Source organism: Vicugna pacos, chromosome 24 (assembly GCF_048564905.1).
Source record: "Vicugna pacos chromosome 24, VicPac4, whole genome shotgun sequence".
NCBI classification, from domain to species: Eukaryota; Metazoa; Chordata; class Mammalia; order Artiodactyla; family Camelidae; genus Vicugna; species Vicugna pacos.
Window position 1 is genome coordinate 16,393,835 of NC_133010.1, and position 23,595 is coordinate 16,417,429.

At 38.3% G+C, this 23,595-nt stretch overlaps 1 long non-coding RNA gene across 1 annotated transcript in view; it reads left to right on the forward strand.

Moving 5' to 3' along the window:
- The window catches only part of LOC140689006 (uncharacterized), a 376,464-nt gene that overhangs the window by 315,380 nt on the left and 37,489 nt on the right, over positions 1–23,595 (forward strand). The window contains exon 3 of the long non-coding RNA XR_012063860.1: positions 2,516–2,610. This is a non-coding gene — a long non-coding RNA (uncharacterized lncRNA). The remainder of the gene's footprint in view (positions 1–2,515; positions 2,611–23,595) is intronic.

Below are 23,595 nucleotides of genomic sequence, written 5' to 3' on the forward strand. Positions count from 1 at the left end.
ACTCCAAAATTTATTTGAATTTACATTCTCATTAACAGCGAATGGAGAACCTTTCTCCTATACCTTCGACAGCACGGTGTCACATTTTTCATTTTTGACTACATGAAACACACACACACACAGAAACACAAAACCTTCTGAATGCCTTTAATTATTGGTTACATTTCTTTGCACGTCTTTAATTATTGGTTAGGCTTAACATCTGAGAGTACTTCAGCAATTGTTTTCTGTGACATGCTAACTTATATTTGATGCCATGCCAATTTTTCTATTAAGTGATTTTTTTAATCTGCTTAGCATTTGGTTAAAAATAATAGACTTTATCCCAAGTTGTCAGTGTTATCTCTTCCTCATTTGTCTTTAGCCTTTTAGATTTTTGTATTGTTTGCCATGCAGAAATTTTCCACTGGCAAACTGTAGAGTCTTGAGCAAGTAAATTTAATTTAATTTGCCTCAAATTAATTTATTCATCTGAAAATGGAAAACAGTACACTCCTTACCTGTTTGTTTTGACGATCTCTGAGATTATGTGTTTAAATTTACTTTGCATAAAACAGAAACAGTCACTTTTATTGTCACATGTTCTTTCAAGTGACGTCATCACATTTGAAATGTGTAACAACATTCTGAATTGGGTCTGGCAGATTTTAACATCCTCATTTTACAGATTATGAAGCTGAGGCTCAGAAAGTTTTCCTGAATTTAGTACAGGCAGAAAATCATAAAGATTAAGAGATTCAATTCTTGGTCTATGATAACAAAAATAAATGTATTTACTACTTTACCATTCTGCTTTCTAGTGGTTGTGTGTTGAGGTCAAAAGGAGAGATCGTCTACTATTTATGGAAAGAAAATGTTCCAGCAGGACTTTCTTAATAAGTGATTGAGATGGAAGCAAAATAGGCTTTGAGACTCTCCAAATTTGTTTAAAATTAACATGCTAACTAAGGGGCAAAGATGTAGCTTTGTGGCTGCGTGTGGTGCAGGGGGAGGAAATGCTTATGAGCTCTTTTTAAATGCATTTTATAGCAGTGTCTTCCACTCAACTCTTGGGTACTGCCTAAAACAAAAACTCAGTCTGCATACAAACAAGAAGACATTTTTTTTATTGTGCACAAATCTATTTAACCAAATTTTATGCATACATATAGCTCTAAGAAACAGGATCTTTGAATACAAAGAAAAAAATTTATTTTCCAAAGATATCAAGGTAGAATATGCAATAGTATTTTCATAGCTTTTCATCTGCTGTTCTGGGAAAGTTACCTGTGACATGGAAGAAAATTTAACAATGAAAGTTGATCGTGTAGAAAAAAACTAACGTATAAATAAAAATGGAAATGCCAGCAGACAGTCCATGATCAGCAAGCCCGATGCAAGATTAACGGTTTCAGATGTCCTGCAGACTTCAGTTGCTCTAACAGAATGGAAATGCTTCCAGACACACATGCTTGGAGAGATTATTTCAAAGTTTATGTGGACGTGAAGCATTTTAGTTTTAGAGACAAGAACTGGAGCCTAAATCAGATGAGACTAATGGCAAGTTCATCACTTCTGAAACCTCACACAGACACTAAGCATTTTTCCCAATCATTTTAGAAGGAGGTCAGCCCTGTGCCTCAGCTGTTTAAGAATTTGGAGGATGGGGCAATGTAAGATACAAACCCTTAAAAAGAGGAACCACTGCCAAGGGGCTATTATGGTTCTCAGATTATCTTTGGAGACAAGAGCACGTCTCCATTATGGTCCATTGTCCTAGCTAACTCTTTTAGAGACGTGTCACGCTGGGAGACCATCCTGCATGCTAGAATTTACTACAGTTAGTGATTTGAAAAGTTCAAAACATTATTGGAAGTAGACTTTAAACAATAAATAGCTTGAGGTCCTTAAGTCAAGGAATGTGTTAATATATTTTTAAAATAAGTTTCTTTGGCCAAACATCAGCCTGAATTTGTATCTTATCTGTGAGAATGGATAAGGTGAGATGTTTCAACATTGACCTGACCTAGGGAGATCTTGAACTGGTTCTAGTCCATGTCCACAAGTACCCTGAACACATCACTACTACCCCTCTAAGCAGCCGGGGCCGTCTGGCTCTGAGGGGCTGGCTAGTGTGCTGGGCTGCTAAAGGAGCATTGTTCACATAACTCAAGTTTGAGGTCAAAGTCTCTGGGCACAGAGGGGACCCGCTCTTATTGGATGGCAAGCTATCGAAGACTGGTGGGAGCTAGGTCCTTCTTTGATGCCAGTGGGAACTATGCTTAACATGCCAGCTTGATACGAGCAACACACCATGCTCCCTGGAACAGAAACATGATGATTTGCAGGTGATTTCTTAGCTTCTACCTGGCTTTCAGGAATTGTTGACAGCTATGATTATTCAGCTGGAGATGAGACAGGTACTGGACACGGATGCCCCTCCAATCAATGTATCACTCAGGTCTTGTTCACTGGTCTTGGTACCACTGACCTCTGCTCACAGCATGGTCTTCTGTCTTCTGCCTTCCTCCTCCAGACTCTTCATCTAGACGATTGTCAGGACAGCCAAGATCTTCAGCTATTCTTCGAGATCTCTTCTCTGTGTTCTGACCTAAGTACTGAATCTGAAAGGTAAGAATTTGATTAATTTTTTTCTTTCTTCCGTGTTTTTTCCCCCTAAGGCAGTGGTTATAGAATATGGAATTTATGGGATGGAATAAGTTCAGGAAAATCACAAGAAAGCGAAAAATAAAAGGACTGAAAAACACAATGGCTAATATGTAAAAAATATTATCCTGCCCTATACCATTTTGAGAATTTGATATTATTTTTGCAATTAAAACTTAGTGAAAATGGTTGACTATAGACCCTCCCAGTTTAGCTTTGAGCTTCTAACAGAGTCTACTTCAACAGTCACATACTGTAATAGGATTGCTTCAAACCTATAAGCATCGTCATATGGTCTTTATGTCAGAGCGCGCTGGACGGAATGAGTTCTATCTCATGGTTCTTGTAACAATAAAGCGGTAAGAGAGGAGAGAGTTCTGCACTCCGGACACATTGTGCTTTAGAGATGAAAAAGGAAGGTTACTCGTATTAGGCATTTCCACCAGGGAGCGATCACAATGCTCGGTTGGTTCTCATGCTTTTGATAGCTCTGAACTATGTCTAACTCTCCTGATGAGTTCCTGTCTCAGGCTCACAGATTAATATTAACTCGGGCTGCAACGAGGCAGATTTCTCTTGTTGAGTGGGGGCTGTTTTGATCTGTGAGCACTTTATCATTAAAACGTTTTCTGAAAGCCTGTCTTGCAGCATTTTCCAAATCATGTGCCTTGGAATCCTGGTATCCAGTGAGATGTAAAAAGGTTTTGCACAGATAAAAGGAATCTGTAGTCAAACTAGTCAGTGATATTCTGCAAACTTTACCTCTTATCATAAAGATTCAGAATTCAATTAACATATAAAAGGCTCAAAGGAAAGCTACATAAAAGAAACCTGCCTAACTTTGATAAACCCAGTATTTCCCAAACTTTGCAAATGCAATCTTGGTTTTATTCATCTCATATCAATGAGTATTACATGATCTGCATTTTGGAAAAGGCTGCGGTAGACCGATGACGTAATTTATTCAGATATTTGATTCTACACATCCCCTCCAATCAAGATAGAATTCATTTCCATTTAGAATAAAAGCTATACAATATTCAGAAGCGTGAAATATTTTTTAATGGGGGAAAACTTTTTTACATACTAAGTTTAAAACGTCAAGTGATCCTTGAACGTTTGGGAGAGCTAAAGTTTGAAGACTGTGGCACAGCTAAAATGTCCATTGTATGCACATCGCCATCATTATATAAGCCATTAACCCTCATTAAGGTAAGAAACTCAGATAAAAGATTCAGGTAAGACAGGAGCAGGAAAGCCACAGAGAACTGAGTTGCATGGGACTTCATGCTCAGAGCAAGACTCTGAGAGGTTGACCCGTGAAGCCCAGGGGCAAGGCAACGCCATGGACAAATCAAGTCAGGAGTCAGGCAAATTCAGTAACCAGAAAGCAAGTGAAGGCATTAGATCAAATTCCAGAGTCCTGGAAGAGTGCAAATATTAGAGGATCAGACACAGTTTGGGGGAAAGACGTATAAAAACAAGAGCACAGTGACATAGGCAAAAGAACTGGAGAGGAGGCATGAAGCACTAACAAAAATGACCTGGCAGCAGTGTCTGCTGTATTAAATCACTGACAAAAGAGAACATTCCTCCTGGGACAAATGATGCTCACAGGATGGGGCTCTTCTAAAGTCTCAGGGCCATAGCTGCTTAGTGGTTCACCTGAGTAGAGAAGGAAAAAGAAATAAAGGTAACAATCATGTGGTAAGACAGGAATCGTCCAAAAGTTCAAACAAGTTTGGAGGAAGAAGGATTTGACCAGTTTTTGTGATTGAACTGTCAATTTTGTAGAAATCTTCTCAGATAGTTGATGATGATAATTTCAATTTCACCTTTTTTTTGTTTACAAAATAAAAATGGACTGTATGTTAGAAATACCGTATCGATGCCCAAGCACACCCATCATGTGTGTCCTTTATGAGTTGACAAATTAAATATTCACACATTAATAAATGCCAAAAGATAATAGATGAAAATTCCAATAAACTGAGGAGCCAAAACTTGAGTTGACATTAGTGTGCACAAGAGTTGAATATGAAATATGAAGAATTCATCGTGTATTTATAAATGTAGTATAATTGATTTCAGTGAATTGAGTAATGCTTTATAGTTTTTTAGATTTTATTCTTATTTTAGTAAAGTTTATTTAGTTTTACTTTGGTAAAGCCTTTGATTCTAAACCACAGATCACGGTTAACACAGATTAAGAACAGGAGGTACCACCATGTTACTCTTTCCAGGGACTTGAAAGCTGCATATGGCAGCTTCACGTTAACCTGAGCAGATGCATTGAGCAGAATTTAGCAGGAATTGATCCTGGAATCTCTCCTAATCAATAAATTTATTGATGACCTGATCAACAAGTTTATAGTATGTAACTAGAACTGAAGAGCTGATGTTAGGTGGGTTATTAAGATTTTTGGAATTGGAAAAAAAAAGCCCAATATAATTTTCATGAAAAGAATGTATCGCATTTGCAAAAAACACATGCAGGTTGGTTTAGATAAGGAAAAGAGTCTGAAAAGGAATATAAGGTGTGGAAATAGTAATTAATCATATCTATAGAAAAATGATCCATGTCAACATAATGAAGATGTATTAATGATTAACTTATAAAGATAATTTCAGCATCTCTCATAAGAGAGAATTGAGAATTTGTTGTGAGCAGACTTTGAAGACAGTGTGGGCAAACATGGTTCTGTATGAAAGTGACAGCCTTAAAGGGGTGGAGACTAACTAAGGCCGATGTGAGAGTGTGCTGCTTGGCCCATAGTATGTCCTCAGTTGGTGTCTACTGATGCTGTATCTGTCAGGATTTGGTCAGGAAGATAAAGGCCACGCCATGCATTCCAGGCATAAAGGATTTATATGGGAAATGTGGGCTTAAATCACTGTAGGAACAGCAGGGAAAGGGAGGTCAGGGACCCCACACTGGTGATCTTGGTCTGAAGCACTGAAGAGGGAGGTTCTCCTTTCCTGGGCAGCTTCCCTCAGAGATTAATAGCCAATCCTTTTCTAACACCTTTCAAATCTTACAAGAGAACTTCTCACTGTTAAACTCTGCCCCAGAGCCACAGGAGGAATGGGATTCTGGGGAAGATAATTCTTGCTGAATTCGTGATGATGTGATACAGCAATCCAACACAACTAAGTAAGTGAAGATCCTACAAACGAAAGATAAAATAATTTGGATGTTTAGCCTGAAGAAAACAGAATATGATATTTTTTCACAAACTTTCTGACATCTTGTGAAACCAGGTTACAATTCTTAGATGATTCTGTTTGTAAATGGTTGAGTCAAATATTGTTTGTATTATTCAGACAACCTCAGCATTTCAGTGGCCATAGTAGCATTATGTCTTTCTCGTTCTTGGGAGACATAGCATTATGTCTTCCTCGTGTGCCTTCAGGTCATCTCAGGCAACTCTGCTGATCTCAGCTGGGCTTGAGAATTGTTTCCAGGTCAAGGTTTGGATTCAAGTCCACTCTCCATGGCCTCATTTTAAAGAGCTACCAATGGTAGGCAGATTAATGGTCCCCCAAAGATGCTCACATCCTACTCCCCAGAAACTGAATACGTTCTCTTACGTGACCCAGGGCAATGAAGATTGCAGATGGAATTAAAGTTGCTAATCAGCTGACCTAGAGAGGAGGAGATTGTCCAGATTTATCCTGGACTGTCTGGGTGGACTCATTGTAATCACAGGGTCCTTAAAAGTAGAAGATGGAGGTAGGAGAAACACAGAACCAGATGGAGAACCAGAGAAAGGGCAGCCTGAGGAGGCATTGGCTCAATGTCAATGGCTTTGAAGAGAGAAAATGGAGCTGTGAGCCAGGGAACGCAGGTGCCCTCTAGAGGCAGGGAAGAGCAAGGATTCTCCCTAGGGCTTCCAGGAAGGATGCAGCCCCGCTTGACACCTTGATTTTAGCCCCATTTGATACATTTTGATTGAGAAAATCAGATAAAAGGGAACAAACTGAATTTTTAAAAGAGAGACTCTAACAGATGATGATGATAGTAATTCACAGGCTGAGAGGTGTTGAATAAGTTGAATTCTGCACAACTGATCCTTAGGAAGCAAGGAAAGGAGGGAGAGGGGAAGGGAAGTAGAGACCCCTGGAAGAGGGAAAGGGGAATTTGGTGGTGATTAGGTAACCTTTATAAAGCAGCTGAGTTTCTCTATCACAGTCCTTTTTCAATTAAGCTTTGGGTTGGGGAAGGGAATAAAAGCTTTCTAGCCTCTCCTAATAGCATGCTAATTATATATCTATAAATATTCACTTTATATATATAATTTAGATGTATATAGATTAAAAATACAATACATACTATAATTTATGTTATATATTATAATATTGTTATAGTATACATTATAAATACATATATAGATATATTTCATGTATATATATATATGAGAGAGAGTCTTCTCAGTTAAATTTCCCTGTAGCTACTTCATTTCTCTCCTACACTGTTCTTTCTAAGCAAGGCTCCCGAGAGCTATTTGACCTCAAGTGTTAATTTTTAAAGCCACATTTCAAGATTTCCTTTTTTAAAATGCATCTTCCTTAGGAATAAATATCACAGAGCATGGCAGCTGAAATGATCAGTTACCTTGGGTATGTCCTCAGTCATGGGAAATTTTCTCTGCAGGATGGAAATTGCCTCAGTCTTTCAAAGCAAAACAATGGAGGGAAGGCTGGGTTAGCCCACTGAGAGGCTGGGGGAAATTTTAGTCCTTCAGTGAGAGGAATGGTGGGAGCAGTTTTCCAGGCTGCAGCCGTTGCGATGGACACCATCACATCAGCTGCAGGAGGGAGCGGCACCATGTGCAGCTGCCCCCTGTGCCGACAACTCTGCTGTCCCCTTGGCACCTGCCTCTCCTCCATCAGTACGCATGGCAGCATCCCTACTCATTTCTTCTGGCACTCTAGTCTCGCATGCATTACTGTCCTTGCCAGAGACAGAGAGTATTTGTTGGGATTGAGGGCTAGGCTGCACATGCAGTGATTTCATGAATTAATAATGAACGAACAGAATGAAATAATGCCACCTGCAGCAACATGGATGGACCGAGAGATTATCATATGAAGTGAAGTAAGTTAGGAAGAAAAAGACAAATACCCCATGATATCACTTATATGTGGAATCGGAAAAAAAACAAGACAAATGTTCTTATTGACAAAACAGAAACAGACTCAGACATAGAAAACAAACTTATGGTTACAAAGGGGGAGGAAAGAGGGATAAATTAGGAGTTTGGGACTAGCAGATGTAAACTACTATATATAAAATAGATAAACAACAAGGTCCTATGGTATAGCACAGGGAACTGTATTCAATATCTTGTAACAACCTATAATGAAAAAGAATATATATATATATATATATATATGCATATATATATGCCTATGACTGAATCACTATGCTGTACACCAGAAACTAACACAACAATGAAAATCAACTATACTTCAGTTTTTTAAAAAATTTAAATGAATGAACAAATGATTTTCCATTCTACTTCTCTTTCTCTCTCTGCATGTATTTATGTACACACACACACACACACACACACACACACACCCCATACGTATATTTCCCTGTAGAGACCTAGTGAGTCATCCTTCTCATTACCATCAGCTCTCCATTTCTGCTGGAATCCACCTCCCATGGGTCGCATCCAGGCTCTCTCTTCAGTTTGCCCAAGAGCAAGATTCAGGAGGCGTGGTGTTTAAGTAAATTGTGGGGAAGGGAAGGATCTAACGAGAAACAACAGTGGAGGTTCTCCTCTCCCAGCACCCCTGGCCTGGATCCTCAGCGCCCTTTGGCATTCAGGCCAAGCCCACATTTCAGGGCAGGGCAATGTGTGTGTTAGGCTGAGCTCTTGCCCTGACCTCGCCTCCCTTCCTTTCCACCCTGAGCTCTCCCGTGGCCAGTCTGCGCAGCAGCGCTCTGAGGAAATACAGGTTCATTCCCATGAAGGTGCAGAGGACTCCTGAGAGCATTTCATTGTAAAAGAAAAGAGGATTGCTTACAACAGGTGACTGTGCTGGTGGTAGAATTTCAGGCTTTAGTGGAGAAGGTGTTTTTAACAACCAAGAGTGTTTCCCCTTGTGAGAAAAGACCAATGGACACATACACTGCCACTATATCAACCCGTTTCAAAGGGGACGCAGGATTAGCTCTTTGTTGCAGTCTGTGCAGGATGCTGTATCAGAATGCCATAGACTGGGTGGCTTATGAACAACAGCAATTTATCTCTCCAAGTTCTGGGGGCTGGGAAGTCCCAAATAAGAAAGCACTGGCAGATTTGGTGTCTGATGAGGGTGCACTTTTTGCTTCATAGATGGCTGTCTTTTCACTGTGTACTCACGTGGTGGAAGGGACAAGGGAACTTTCTGGGGTCTCTTTTATAAGGACACTAATCCTATTCACAGGGGCTCCATCCTCATGACCTAATCACCTCACAAACCACCCCCCCCGCCTCCAAATACCATCACATTGGGGGTTTGTTTTTAACATGAATTTTAGCAGGATACAAATATTCAGTCTACTGTACACTTCTTTGAATTCATTGTAAGTAATCCACTCACAAAGATTCCTAAACAATATGCAGGAAATGGAGAAAGGGTTTTCCGTTACCTATTTGGCAGCATTTACTTCAGAAGTTCACATCCCACATCCATCCTCAATCCCCCATAAATATACCTCTATCTCTTCTAAATCTCCGCACTCCCCCACCTGCACCCCTCCACCCTGACGACAAGACTTTTGAAATACCCAGGATCTGCTCTGCTCAGAAGAAGGACAATGAGCATTTTCTGTTACACCTTAAAATAGGTCAGATGGTGAGGTAAGAACTAGAAAACTGAGCTTTCTTCCTTGTGTATGTAAAACTCTTGGTTGTACACGCACTTATGTATGTATGTTCCGTCAAGAGAGACTCTGTGGATATTTAGCAGTTCAGATGATTTTCCCAGGTTGTTTTCCAAAATGAAAACAATAGCAATTGGAATTAAAAATTAAAATTCAAATTAAAACCGGATACCATTTTAGGGCATGTAGAAAACAGTTCTGGGTTACTGGGATTCTAGAGTCATGATAACTTCAAGAGACGCAATCTGTGTGCGGCAATAATGTTCTTATCAGTTAAAAGGTTTAGTTGTAAGCGGCTGAAGAGGCTGACCCTTCTGGCTTAGTGCAGAGCAGAGAATTTATTACATAGTGGTGATCTCATTTAGTATGCAGGGTAAATAGCCTCATTAAGAATATAATGTTAAGGAGATTCATGACTTTTCCAGCAGGGTCAGAGGAGTCACTAAGGGGCGGGGGAGGCCAGTCAACGGAAGTAGGCCTCTGATAGGCTGTGTTCTCATCCTCTTTGCTGACTATACACTGAGGCATTTTAAGAAGAATAATATCCGCCAGAGAAGGAGGAAAGGCCCCGTTAGAAGGCGGAGACCCAAAAACCCTCCAGAGTTTTTTCCTAGAGGTCACATGGCTGAAATCCAGTAATAGGTGGCCAGCTGAGGAAGTCTGAACGCCGCGAGTGAAAAAGCGTAGGAAAGGTAACAGTCTCTTCAGTTAACAGCAGATTTCTTTAACCCTGAGCTGGCCCTCAGCACAGTTGGATGCAAGTGAAGGTCATGTTCATTGTCCCCACTTTTATTTATCTTGGATGAAATCTCTTCCTTTCCTCCCAGCACAACTGACTTCTAATCTGAATGCCCCCGATCCAAACTTTGAGTTCAGGAGTCTTAATGCAACTCCTCTGATGGCCCAGGGCCCCGTGTGGACATGACCTTGACTTTCCCAAACTCCTGAAGGCTGCAGGTGCCTCTAGAGCAGTCATGGCTCATCTTCTCCAGCTTGTCCTCCAACTCCTCCCTCTGAGGTTTACCTGAGCCTCCTCTCCTCCCAGCTTTGCAGGCTTTGCTTGGCAAGGTGACGTGAAAGAGAGGCTGATGTCTGCAGATGAGCTAAAGGGAGAAGCCCAAGGGGCCACAGCCCACAGGGCCATCGGTCCCTTCCTTCCAGGGCAGAAATGCATTCTAACAATGGTCTTCTGGAGGTATCGCTTCCTCTCACAGAAGATTTTCCTGAATATTTCTGAGCAAGTGGGTTCCATTTTGGTAGGAGAGGAGAAAGACAATATTTCCGGGCACTAAGTAAAAATAATAGATGGAGAAACAATCCTTCTAGGCTAGGAACTATCTTCCTAAGGCATGGGGAAGACCCAGTTTTAAAGGTCCCAAACACCAGTAAATATCAAAGACAGTAATGCCTTCCCTCATGCTTGCATGTTGGGAAAATGCCGTAATTTTCCTGAGAAAGCGATATCTTAATGATTTTTAGGAGGTAAATCTCTAACGTGCCAATATTGTGAAATGATAGTGTTAACTTTACTGGTCAGTCACATAATAATTGGTATTTAAAGATGATGGAGAAACTTTCAGGACGTAGTTAATTTTGCACAACTTTATCTGTGACTCGGGTTGTAGCAACTCTGATTGCTAATTTTAAAAAGAAGAGAGGTAAAAATGATCTCACATTCACCTACCATTAACCACTGTAATAGGGCAAGAGTGAACTTAGGGAGCTCGCAGATGGCAGAGTTACTGCTTTGAGGGTAGACAGGGAACCATAAAAATGTCACGGCCAAGTAAAAATGAGTGAGGTGTTAGTTCCAATTCCTCTGTGGAAGCTTGTCATGGTAATTTCAGTGTCCTGGTTTTTAAAGGAGAGGAAACTACAGGGTCTTAAGATCGAGTTCATTTTGCCACTTTGGGGCCTTTTGTTATTTTATACTATGACTTTTGGATCATGCATTCCTGGCTTATGATAAGCAAAATGTGTAATATATACAGAAATAAAACCGAGGCAAGCAGATCTTTTAGAGGGTCATTTCGGAGTCAGGAATCTACCAGAGAAGAAAGCCATTGTCTGGCTTCCAGTGCAGTGCAGTGGCTGGCAGATAATTCTTCCCTTAATCTGTATTGAGGGAAATGAAAAAAAAAAATCAGGGAAGAATATGACAATGATATGAAGAGATAGAAAAGCTATGTCCTACATCTGGAACTAGGCATCTTAATTCCAACTATGAGGACCATGGTCAGTGGCTAATGTATCTTTTTCTGTCACAGCAGATTTAACAGTCAAAATAGATATAAAGACAGGACCTCTGCCCCACTCCCTTCCCCCACCAACTACCCACCCCTCCCCTCTTCAATATTTGGACCATTTAGAAAACTTGGTAGTGTATACTGTCCTGTTACAGATGATGTATTTTTAAAATTTTTTAAAAAATTAATTAATTGCAGTGCCATTGATGTACAATAGTATATGTTACAGGTATAGTAATTCACAACTTTAAATGTTATATTCCATTTATAGTTATTATAAAATATTGGCTATATTCTCCATGTTGTACAATAGATCCTTGTAGCTTATTTTACATGTAATAGTTTGCAGTTTGAAGGAGCCCAAAGCACTGCCGAGTCCTCCCCACTTCACTTCTCCCATGCCATGCACATCCTTATTTCTTTCTATATCCACTCGGGCATCAAAATGCACAGAAACTTCAAGGCAGGAAATAGAACAAAACAGGAAGGCACACATTGATTCCTGAGAGGTGCATTTTCAACATGTAACAAGCCAACAGTTAATGCTAAAACGTGTAAAATTTGGGTAGCAGTGACTGTTAGAGATTGTAACTGTTTGTGTGTTTGATTAGTTCAGATCACCAGGAAGACAATCCACAGAATATTCAGCTATACCAAAAAAAAAAAAAAAAGACCCCTTGCCATTTGTGACAACATGGATGGACCCAGAGGGTGCAATGCTAAGTGAAGTAATCTAGACAGAGAAAGACAAATACCATATGATCTCATTTATACGTAGAATTTAAAAACCAAACCAAACAAAGCAAAACACCAAGCTCATAGATACAGAGAACAGACTGATGGAAGCCATTTATCTTTTATTGCAATGACTTGCTTTTGTCATTGTAATGGGAAAGCAGCCATAGGTACTAAGTTAATGAGCTTGGCTATGTTTCTATAAAACTTTGTTGACAAAAACAAGTGGGGGGCCAAATTTGGCCTGTGGTCTGGCTTGTAGACTCTTGATCTAGTCCAAATTACTAGCATCATCCCCAGATTATATCAGTAGCTGTCCAACTAGTTTATTTACACTTACTCTGCAAACCAGCATCCTTATACTGTTCTTCACACTGCAGAAAGGCAAATCTAATTACAGAACAAACTTGTTGGTTTGCCCTTAACATTTTTAATACATTTGCTCTTAGGATAAAGACAGCAATTGGTAAGGTAGTCCATGGTGCCCCGAATTGTCTGGACCCCATCTGTTTCTCACACAGGCCTCCTCTCAGTCCCTTCCATCACTCTGCTTCCTTCCACCACAGGACTCTTGAATATGCTTATTTTCTTGGGTGAAATGTTCCCACTCGTCCTCCCCTTCTCTAATCAACATCTCATAACTTATACCCCAGCTCACATTTCAGCTTCTCAGTTGATCATTCTCTGATCTGCCTGCCTCCTACCAAACTCCTGGCTTTTCCTAGCATTGCACTGTTTGAACTGCAGTTTTATACATATTTGTTGTATTTGGATCTCTGTGTGTCTCTGCACTAGATAATATACTCCAGGAGGGCAGAAGATATCTCTTGTCTGTTGATGATTTTGTCATCAGTACCTACTAGTATCATATCTGGTACATGACATGTGCTCAATACTTACTTGTTGAATAAGCAAACCAACTAAAGAATGCATAAAAAATTAATCATGGAACAAATTTATATGCATCAAATAAATACCTCCATAAAAGATTCCAAGACTAATTATAAATGATTTGTTGCACCTTTTTTAGTTCTCAGGCTTATCAAGAAGTTCCACAGCATGAAAAAAAATTGGGACAACTACCCAATTTATTTTATAAAACCGGCATCAATTTATATTAAAACATAAGAAAGAAAAATACCATGTGATATCACTCATATGTGAAATCTTAAAAAAAAAAAAGGGCGCTATGAACTCATCTACAAAACAGAAAAAGACTTGCACACATAGTAAACAATCTTATGGTTACCAGGGAAAAAGGGTGGGAAGGGATAAATTTTGGGATTGTGAGACTTATAAATGTTAACCACTATATATAAAAATAGATTTTAAAAAGTTTCTTCTGTGTAGCACAGGGAGCTATGTTCAATATCTTATAATAACCTCTAATGAAAAAATATGAAAATGAATATATGTATGTTTATGCATTATTGGGACATTGTGCTGTACACCAGAAATTGACACATTGTACTTGACTGTACTTCAATTAAAAAAAATAGGAAAAAGAATTGGGGACCATATTTTCACAGTACACTTTCTTGGCCGACTTGGCCCAGTCATCTGGACGGTTTCAGCTTTCCAGATGATTTTAATGTGCACCCAAGGCTGAGACCCATACATCCAGGCACCCTCACCTGGGACAGGATGGGAGGAAGTGGATGACTTATGAGAGCTGTGGGTCACTGCTATCAGGTTTAGATATTTCCAATGAAGCACCCCTCTAGCCATGTATATTTTTATTATTAAACAGCACATTTATAAGTGACACCAAGATTACAAGATTAGAAAATATTTTTCTCTCTCCAGTTACTTTCAAAACCAGGACATGCCAATCCAAGAATAACTAGAATAAATAGAACAAAAGAATCTTGAACTCTGTGCTGGCCTATGTAAGACTTTATTTTAAGATAAAAGTGATTTAACAAATCAGTGGCAAAATAAATGATTATTATGGTTCCGGAAAATTGCGCAACTATTCAGAAGTAAAGATCTCTATCTCATACAATAATCCGAGTAAATTCTAGTTCAGTGTAAAAAATGAAACTGTAAAACAACCTGAAGTTTAAAAAATGGTGAATGTTTTCATGTAAGGACTTCCTAGCTTAAATTACTGACAGAAATAACAAATTAAAGTGTCAATGGCTTGTCTATATAAAAAAAAATCCATGTTTGCAGATAATATGTATGTAATAGATATATTGAAAGAAAAAACAAAGTGAGATAATTTTTAATAAATACGGCAAAGAGTTAATTTAATATGTAAAGAGATCTTAAAATTTGTTTTTAAAAATTTATTAAAACATAGGGGCAAAATAGAGCATCATATGAATGAAAAAATAAATTTATAAGTAACTAATCTTCAACAAAGGAGGCAAGAATATACAATGGAATAAAGACAGTCTCTTCAGCAAATGGTGTTGGGAAAACTGGACAGCAGCATGTAAATCAGTGAAGCTAGAATACTCCCTTACACCATACACAAAAATCAACTCAAAATGGATCAAAGACTTAAACATAAGACAAGATACAATAAACCTCCTAGAAGAAAATACAGGCAAAACATTATCTGACATACATCTCAAAAATGTTCTCCTAGGGCAGTCTACCCAAGCAATAGAAATAAAAACAAGAAGAAACAAATGGGACCTAATGAAACTTACAAGCTTCTGCACAGCAAAGGAAACCATAAGTAAAACAAAAAGACAATCTACGGAATGCGAGAAAATTTTTGCAAATGAAACCAACAAAGGCTTGATCACCAGAATATATAACCAGCTCATATGACTTAATAACAAAAAAACAAACAACCCAATCCAAAAGTGGGCAAAAGACCTAAACAACCAATTCTCCAAGGAAGACATACAAATGATCAATAGGCACATGAAAAAATGCTCAATATCACTAATTATCAGAGAAATGCCAGTCACAGCTACAATGAGGTATCACCTCACACCAGTCAGAATGGCCGTCATTCAAAAGTCCACAAATGACAAATGCCGGAGAGGGAGTGGAGAAAGGGGAACCCTCCTACACAGCTGGTGGGAATGCAGTTTTGTGCAGCCACTGTGGAAAATAGTATGGAGATTCCTCAAAAGACTAGGAATAGACTTACCAAATGACCCAGGAATCCCACTCCTGGGCATATATCCAGAAGGAACCCTACTTCAGGATGACACGTGCACTCCAAAGTTCATAGCAGCACTCTTTACAATAGCCAAGACAAGGAATTAGCCTATATGTCTATCAACAGATGACTGAATAAAGAAGAAGTGGTATATTTATACAATGGAATACTACTCAGCCATAAAAACCAACAGCATAACACCATTTGCACCAACATGGATGCTCCTGGAGAATGTCATTCTAAGTGAAGTAAGCCTGAAAGAGTAAACACCATATGAGATCACTCATATGTGGAATCTAAAAAACAAAACAAAACAAAACAAAACAAAACAGAAATACAAAACAGAAATAGACTTATAGACGTAGAATACAAACTTGTGGTTGCCAAGGGGGCAGGGGTTGGGAAGGGACAGACTGGGATTTCAAAATGTAGAATAGATAAACAAGATTATACTTTATAGCACAGGGAAATATATACAAGATCTTGTGGTACCTCACAGACAAAAAAATGCGACAATGAATATATATATGTTCATGTATAACTGAAAAATTGTGCTCTACACTGGAATTTGACATAACTTTGTAAAATGATTATAACTTAATAAAAAATGTTAAAAAGAAAGTTGCTAAGCTCACTGAAAACGTGTCCAATTTTGCTAAAGTTATAAAAATTGCCTATTTAAACAATAATGAGAGATTGTTTTTCAGGTATAAAATTGGTCTATTTTTCTTCTTACCTTAATAATTCTCAGTGTTGAAGATGGCAGAGTGCAATGTTTACTTTCACGTATGGTTGGTGCTAGTGTAAAGTGATAAACCTTGAAGAAAGCAAATTAAGGACCAAAAGCCCTTAAGACTTATAATTTTGGCCCAACAATACCTCTTCTAGGAATTTATTATGTGCAATGATATTTATCGCAGTTATTTGTAATAGTGAAACAATGAAACACCCTAAATAATAATAATGTGAGAAAGGTCAAAATAAAATAATGTGTTCCTTATGACTTAATATTATGCATTCAGTTGAATTCATGCTGCTGAAATCTACATCGGGGTCATGGGAAACGTTCATAATTGAATGAGGATATAACAATACATGAACTAATCAGGATACCAAAACTGTGTGTGTGTGTGTGTGTGTGTGTGTGTGTGTGACTAACATGCCAACAACAAATCTCTCTGGATCAAAAAACTAAAACTGATTTTTATTTTATTCTTTACAGTTATTTACTTCCCAAATTTCATCAAGGAGTCATTTTTCAATCTGAAAAATAAACGTATCCTAATTAAAGAAAAATATAAACTTATAAATATATTCTCAGCTATCACTTAACCTTTCCTCTTTTTCTTCCCTCCTCTATGGGTGCAGATTAGTCCAAAAAAAAGAGGAAATAACAACTGGTGAATTCAGATAATGATCTGTTTTTGATGTTTGTATTATAGTCCTTTTTCTTTTTTTTTTAACGTTGAGCTTAAGCTTTGCCATCATGTTTGGAAAAGAGACTCTATCATGAATAATGCACGTGGGATACTAATCTTTATCAGACAATAATATTTAATCTTGATCTCTCCAGATCTAATTGACAAAATGTCACAGTTCCACAAAATACACGTCTTGCTTGAGATGATAGAAAACCAAGCCAAGGCTCTCAGGAAGAAGCAGCACATTGGGAGGGTAAATTTCCCAGTGACAAGGATCCCGGTTGTAAAAAAAGAGCTAGCTCATTCTTTTTAGGTTTCTCTCACTCTTAACTCGGGATAGTCCAAGTGATGAACTTATTCAAAATAGAGCCTTGTGTTTCATGAAAAACTGTTAAGTTTCCAATATGGGTCAGGAAAATCTTAAGAGGCAGGAACGAGGTTGTCATTTAACTGAATTATCTTTGTATTTGAAATTTTCTAACATACACCATCTTTGCAGCACAGTATTGGATCTCAGCCTTGCCACGGCTTTCAAATTATATTTCTATTTGTTAACTGTTAGCAGATTTGATTTTGGATTAAATGTCGAAAGAGAAACAGGACTTCTTCCCGGCTCCTATGCCTGTAGCTTTGGGCACTGCTGGAAGACACAGTTAACAACAAATGCCCTGTAGGCATGCGGTAATACTGCGATCTTGCTTGGCACAGTGGTACTCATTCCTTGACATCTACAGCCCTTCACAGAATAATTCAACTTTCTGGATCAAACCCGTGTAAAGGGGAAAGGAGCCCTCTGCTCTGGAACCATCCTTTCACTCCATTCCAGATAGGGACACATTCTAAGATGACCCCATTTTGGCTAAAGGATATGACCCTGAAGCTCCCCTGGGCCCAGAATTGCTTCAGGAGAGGAGCTGATGAGAAACCCCAGCTGACTGTAGTCCTTGAAAATGAGACTGTTTCCCTGGAAACACTTATTCTGGGAGATGGATAAAAGCAACAATGACCAACGTTCATTGAGTATTAATTTTAGGGTAGACACTGTTCTGGCAATAATTGTTACATAACCACTCGTTTAGTCCTTACAACAGCCTAAAGCATGTTGAATTTGTCAAGTGCTTTTTCCATGTGAGTTTTTTATATCATCATGTGATTTCTCTTTTTTAGTCCATTAATAGTGGATTATATTAAATTTTTCAAATACTGAGCAAGCCCCAAAATAACCCCCACTTGATCGTGGTACATAGTTCTTTTCTAGTATTGCTGAATTCTGTTTCTGTGCCTATATTCATGGGGGATATTGGCCTTTAGTTTTCTTCATATTTATTTATGCATTTATGGTACTGTTTTTTCTGGTTTTGGTGTCAGATTAACACTAGCTTCGTAAAATGAATTGAAAAGCATCTCCCCTCTTCTACTTCCTGGAAAGGATAGAATTGTGTTAATTCTTCTGTGGTAGAATTCTCCACTGAAACCTTCTGAGCCTGGAGATTTATTTTGGGGGAGTTTTAAAATAATTCAATTTCCTTAGTAGTATAAGGCTATTTATATAATTTGCTTCTTATTGGATGAGTTGTGGTAGTTTGTGTGTTTTGAGGAATTGGTCCATTTCATCTACATTGTGAAATTTATGCTAGTACAGTTCTCCTTAGTGTTGACCTGAAATAAATAAACTGCCAGATAGATATCTCTCCAGCAAAGATGGATTTATTCAGTCATTAGAGAATTGCAAAATTCAGAGTCTGCAACCATGGCAAGCCACATGCAAGTTCCTGCACAGACAAAGGAAAACACTGTCATAGAGAGGAAAAGGAAGTCCAAAGGCTATCGTAAAAAAAAAAAAAAGTCCATGACTTCATTGGCTGAGTCCTTGCCAGGAAAGAAGAGGAGATTTTATTCCTCCTGTTGGACTCTGCTGTGGTTGCAGGTCATGAGAGCTCCCCCGTCTGGTCTCCCCACTCTGTTTAACTGAGGTTTCTGTTTCTTAATTTTTATAATAACATTTCTTTATTATTCTTTTGATGTCTACAAAGTCTCTAGTGGTATCTCCTGCTTCCTCCTTGATATTATTAATTTGTGCCTTCTCTCATTTGTCTTTGTCAGTCTTGCTAGATGTTTTGTCAATATTTTAGGAATCTTTTCAAAGAATCAGCTCTTTGCATCATTGTTGGTTTTATAGTTTTTATTTTTAAGTTCATTGATTTCTAATGTTATCTTTATCTCCTTCCCTCTGCCCTTTTTTTTAGTTTATTTTGCACTTTTTTTAGGTTCTTGAAGTAGGAGCTTGAATTATTTATTTGAGAATTTCCTTCTTTTCGTTCTCCTAGGTAGATTTTTGCTGTAAATTTCCTTCTCAGCACTGCTTTTGCTGTGTCCTACACATTTTGATATGTTGTATTTTCATCTTTATTCTACCTAATGTATTTTTCACCTTCTCTTGCGACTTCCTCTTTGACCCATGGATTCTTGATGTGCACTGTCTTGTTTTTAAGTGTTTGGAAATATTCTTGTTATCTTTCTCTTACTGATTTCTAGTTTGGTTCTACCGTGATTGCAGAATGTGCCATATGATTTCAGTTATTTTAAGTTTGTTCAGGTTGCTTATGATTCAGGATGTGGTCTCCATTGGCACATGTTCCGTGGATGACTGACGAGGACGTGCAGTCTGCTATTCTTGGGTGGAATATTCTACACATGCCAAGTAGATACTGTAGGTTGATGGTGGTGTTGAGTTCTTTTATATTCTTGCTGATTTTGTCTGTCTTTTTTTCTATCAAAGTTGAGAGAGAGAAATTAAAGTCTCCAACTGTAATTGTGGATTTGTCAATTGTGCCTTTCGGTTCTATCAATTTTTGCCTCACGTATTTTGTGGCTCTGTTGTTTGGTGCGCATACATTTAGATTGCATGTCTTCTTGAAGGATTGATCCTTTATCATTATGTTATGTCCTTTTGTTTCTCTGGTAATTCACTTTCCTCTGAAGTCTCCTTCTTTTTTTAATTGGTAAAGCCACTTCTAGTTTCTTTTGATTGAAGTTTGCATGGTATATCTTTTTCATCCTTTTACTTTCACTCTGCCTGAATGGTTATACTTGAAGTAAATTTCTTACAGACAGTGTATAGTTGAATCATGTTTTCTTTTTTTAGTTTTATTTAGATATAATTGACAAAATCGTAATGTATTTAAAGTATAAGATGTGATTTAATATACATATACATTATGAAAGGATTTACACAATCCCGTTAACTAATACATCCATCACCTCATATATTTCCCTTTTTTTCTTTTTTGATAAGAGCAGTTAAGTTCTACTCTCTTAGAAAATTTTAATTATACAGTACAGTATTATCAACTGTAGTCACCATGTTATACATTGTGACCTCAGACCTTACTGATCTTATAACTGGAAGTGTGTACCCTCTGAGCAACCTCTTTCAATTCCCCCCCCCAGCTCCTGGCAACCACCATTCAACTCTGTTTCTATGAGTTCAGCTTTTTTCCCCACATATAAGTGATACCATGCAGTATTTGTCTTTCTCTGTCTAGTTAATTTACTGAGAATAATGCCTTCCAGGTTTATCCATGTTGTCACAAATGGCAGGATTTCCTACTTTTTAATGCTGAATAACACTGTTTTTTTGGTGGTGGGGGGGGTTCATGTGTGTGTGTATCACATTTTTTTTTATGCATTTATCCACTGATAAGCACGTTCACCGTTTGGGCCATGGGGAAATTTTGAAAAGTTTTAAGGCTGGGGATGACAAGGTCACGTTTCCATCAGAGTGAGAGAATTGGGGCAGTGTAGAGGGTACCCTCATGTGGGGAGGTACTGAGAAGCTGGATGGAAGATTGTTGATTAGCACAGGAACAAAGCATTGAGAGTCTGAATAAAAGAGACAGCATTTGGAAGAAGAAGAGACTATTTGGAAAAAGACAGTGGACTAAATAAAGCACAAGTAATGACTGAATAAAAGAAAGGAGTGGGTGTTGGGATCCAACGGTGAGGAAAACAGCTTTAGCTTACTCATTTATGCCGCAAGCATTTATTCATTGTCTTTTCTGTACCCTGTCCTGGATTCTGGGCACACAGCAATGAACACAAGACATGCTTGTCCTTTAGAATAGAATTATGACACAGATACATAAGCAAATAATTGCAGTGTGAGTAATGTCAGTTGTCTTGGCCTGATGAAAGTTTATGCTGCTGTTGTTTTAATAGTCACAACAAGAAGTTTAAAAGGCATAATATCTCAGTTATCCATTTATCTCTGAGCCAAAGTAAACTGGACTAGAAGAGATAGAAGATACTGCTCTCTTTGGGTGACACGGGTTTTGTTAAAAAAAAAAAAAGTACCTTTCAAATTTCATGTAATGGTGGGACATAATTTTCTCTGCTCTTTAAGATGAAAGCCATTTTATTGATTTACTTATCCCATACTTTAAATAGATCATTAGAATCTGCAAAAAATTTAAGAGTCACAGGGGGTTCAAAAGTTAAAGGTTAACCAGCCATGGGAAGAAATCAAAGTGGAAAAGGCTCAAAAGCTGTAGCAAAAAAGCAATGCAACTGTGAAACACTCCAAATGATGAGCATTCTACCCTTTCACCATAACTAATTCTTCCAACCAGCATTTTTCATAACCGCCCCTCGTTGTAGAGAATGGCACATAATTTGGTATTAAATTTTGCTTTTGATGATGTACAATGGAACTGATTATTGTCCGCCTAATTCCAGAAAGGAAAGCTACAGAGAACATGATGAGCATTTGATGGGTCTTTCAGAATTTGACAGTTGAGCTAGCTTTGTGTGGACAAAATAGCCCTGGTGTGGGGAGCGGAGCGAAGATTTATATGAATGCAAATGAATGACAGTATTGTTAGCATGTAAGAGTATCAACCATGTGTGGAGGGGATAAAGATAGGATGGAGACGTGCCTGGCAGCAATCTCAATCTCAGAATAAGGAAAATACAGAGAAAAATGTGGAAATACGGGTGCTTTATACTAATAAAATACAGATTTGGTTAAAATTGTATAATGCATATACTATGCAATGTCACCACTGCACCATTTGTATAGTGTGTGGGGCTTACAGTCCTTCAAGACATAGACGGGAGTCTCTGTTTCTGCACATGCTGTACCTTATGCATTGACGATTCTTTCCCTGCACCTTTAGCTGGCTGGGAATTATTCATATGGCTAGAGTATTTCCAGTGTCTTCTCCCCAGAATGCCTTCCCAGAAGTTGAATGTACACATGGACAACGGCTAGACCATATATAACAATAGAACAATAACTCACAACCTCTCCAGTGATCAGACCAGGAAACCAAACAACAATCTCTCAGCAGTGGGCCCACAGCAGTCAGGATGTAGGCAATGACTACTAGCTTCCCTGTTTTTCTTGCCCTTGCTTCTGACTCAGCACCAACAAGAGAAAGCCAAGGATGCTCCCCAAACCAGTCACATAGGACGCTCTGTTTCAAGTAAGCCCAGCCTCCAGCTTCCCCAGGTCAACAGCCTCCAATCGGAACATACCTAAAGCCTTCCCTGTTTTCACTGTAAGACTTCACTACTTCTCTCTCTGCCAAATTCAAGTGATCGTGGTGACTCCTTTGCTATAACAAGTTCAGAATAAATAGCGTTTGTCCTCATTCAACAGTCCATTTATTTCCATGTGCCCCTGCCTTTTCTCTTCCTAGTATCAGTGTCAAAGGATTTAATTTTAAGTGACTTTTGCAAATAAGTCTGATTAATGTCATAGAAATATAATGTCTCTCATTTAAATAAAGACTCAGTGCAAATTCAACAAATTGTGGAGCTGGTCTACATCGTCATCAGAGATTTTTTTTGTTTTCAGTGTAATTTCTGTACATAGTTTGTGATATATAGGTAAGCATTTCAAAGGTTGGTGCTCCTGTGTGCAGTACAGTCTGTTAAATTTACATTCCAACTGTTTATTACTAGTGTGTAGAAATATGATTGATTGTTGTGTGTTTACTTATGTCCTGTGACCTTTCTAAACTCATTAATTAGTTCAAGGAGTTTTTATAGGTCTCTTAGTGTTTTACTTAATGCCACAAAACCCTAGTGATTTAGACCTTTTGATGGTGTCCTTACTGATTTTCAAATCAGATGTGGAACTAGCAACTCCAGCCAATTAATTTCAAATACTTGTAGGGCAATAAATGTCTAATGAAAAGTTCCTTTTCCCTGTGTTCTTTTTACTTCTCTGAGGCATTCTTAACCTAGAGTTTCAAAGATACATACTGTATCCATGGAATGAAAAATTCAATAGCAATATTATTATCAATATCAATCCTGTCTCAATCGATGTACAGAGTTAATTCAATCCCACTGAAAATCCCTGAAGATTATTTTGTATATCTCAGCAAGTCTGTTCTACAGCATGTGTGGAATGGCAAGTAAACCCGAATGGCCTAAAGAAGTTTTTTTTTTAAAAGAGCAACAAATTGTAGCACTTAGGCATTGCTGGTAGGAATGAAAAATGGTTCAGCTTTGGAAAGCAGACTTGTCAGTTTCTAATAA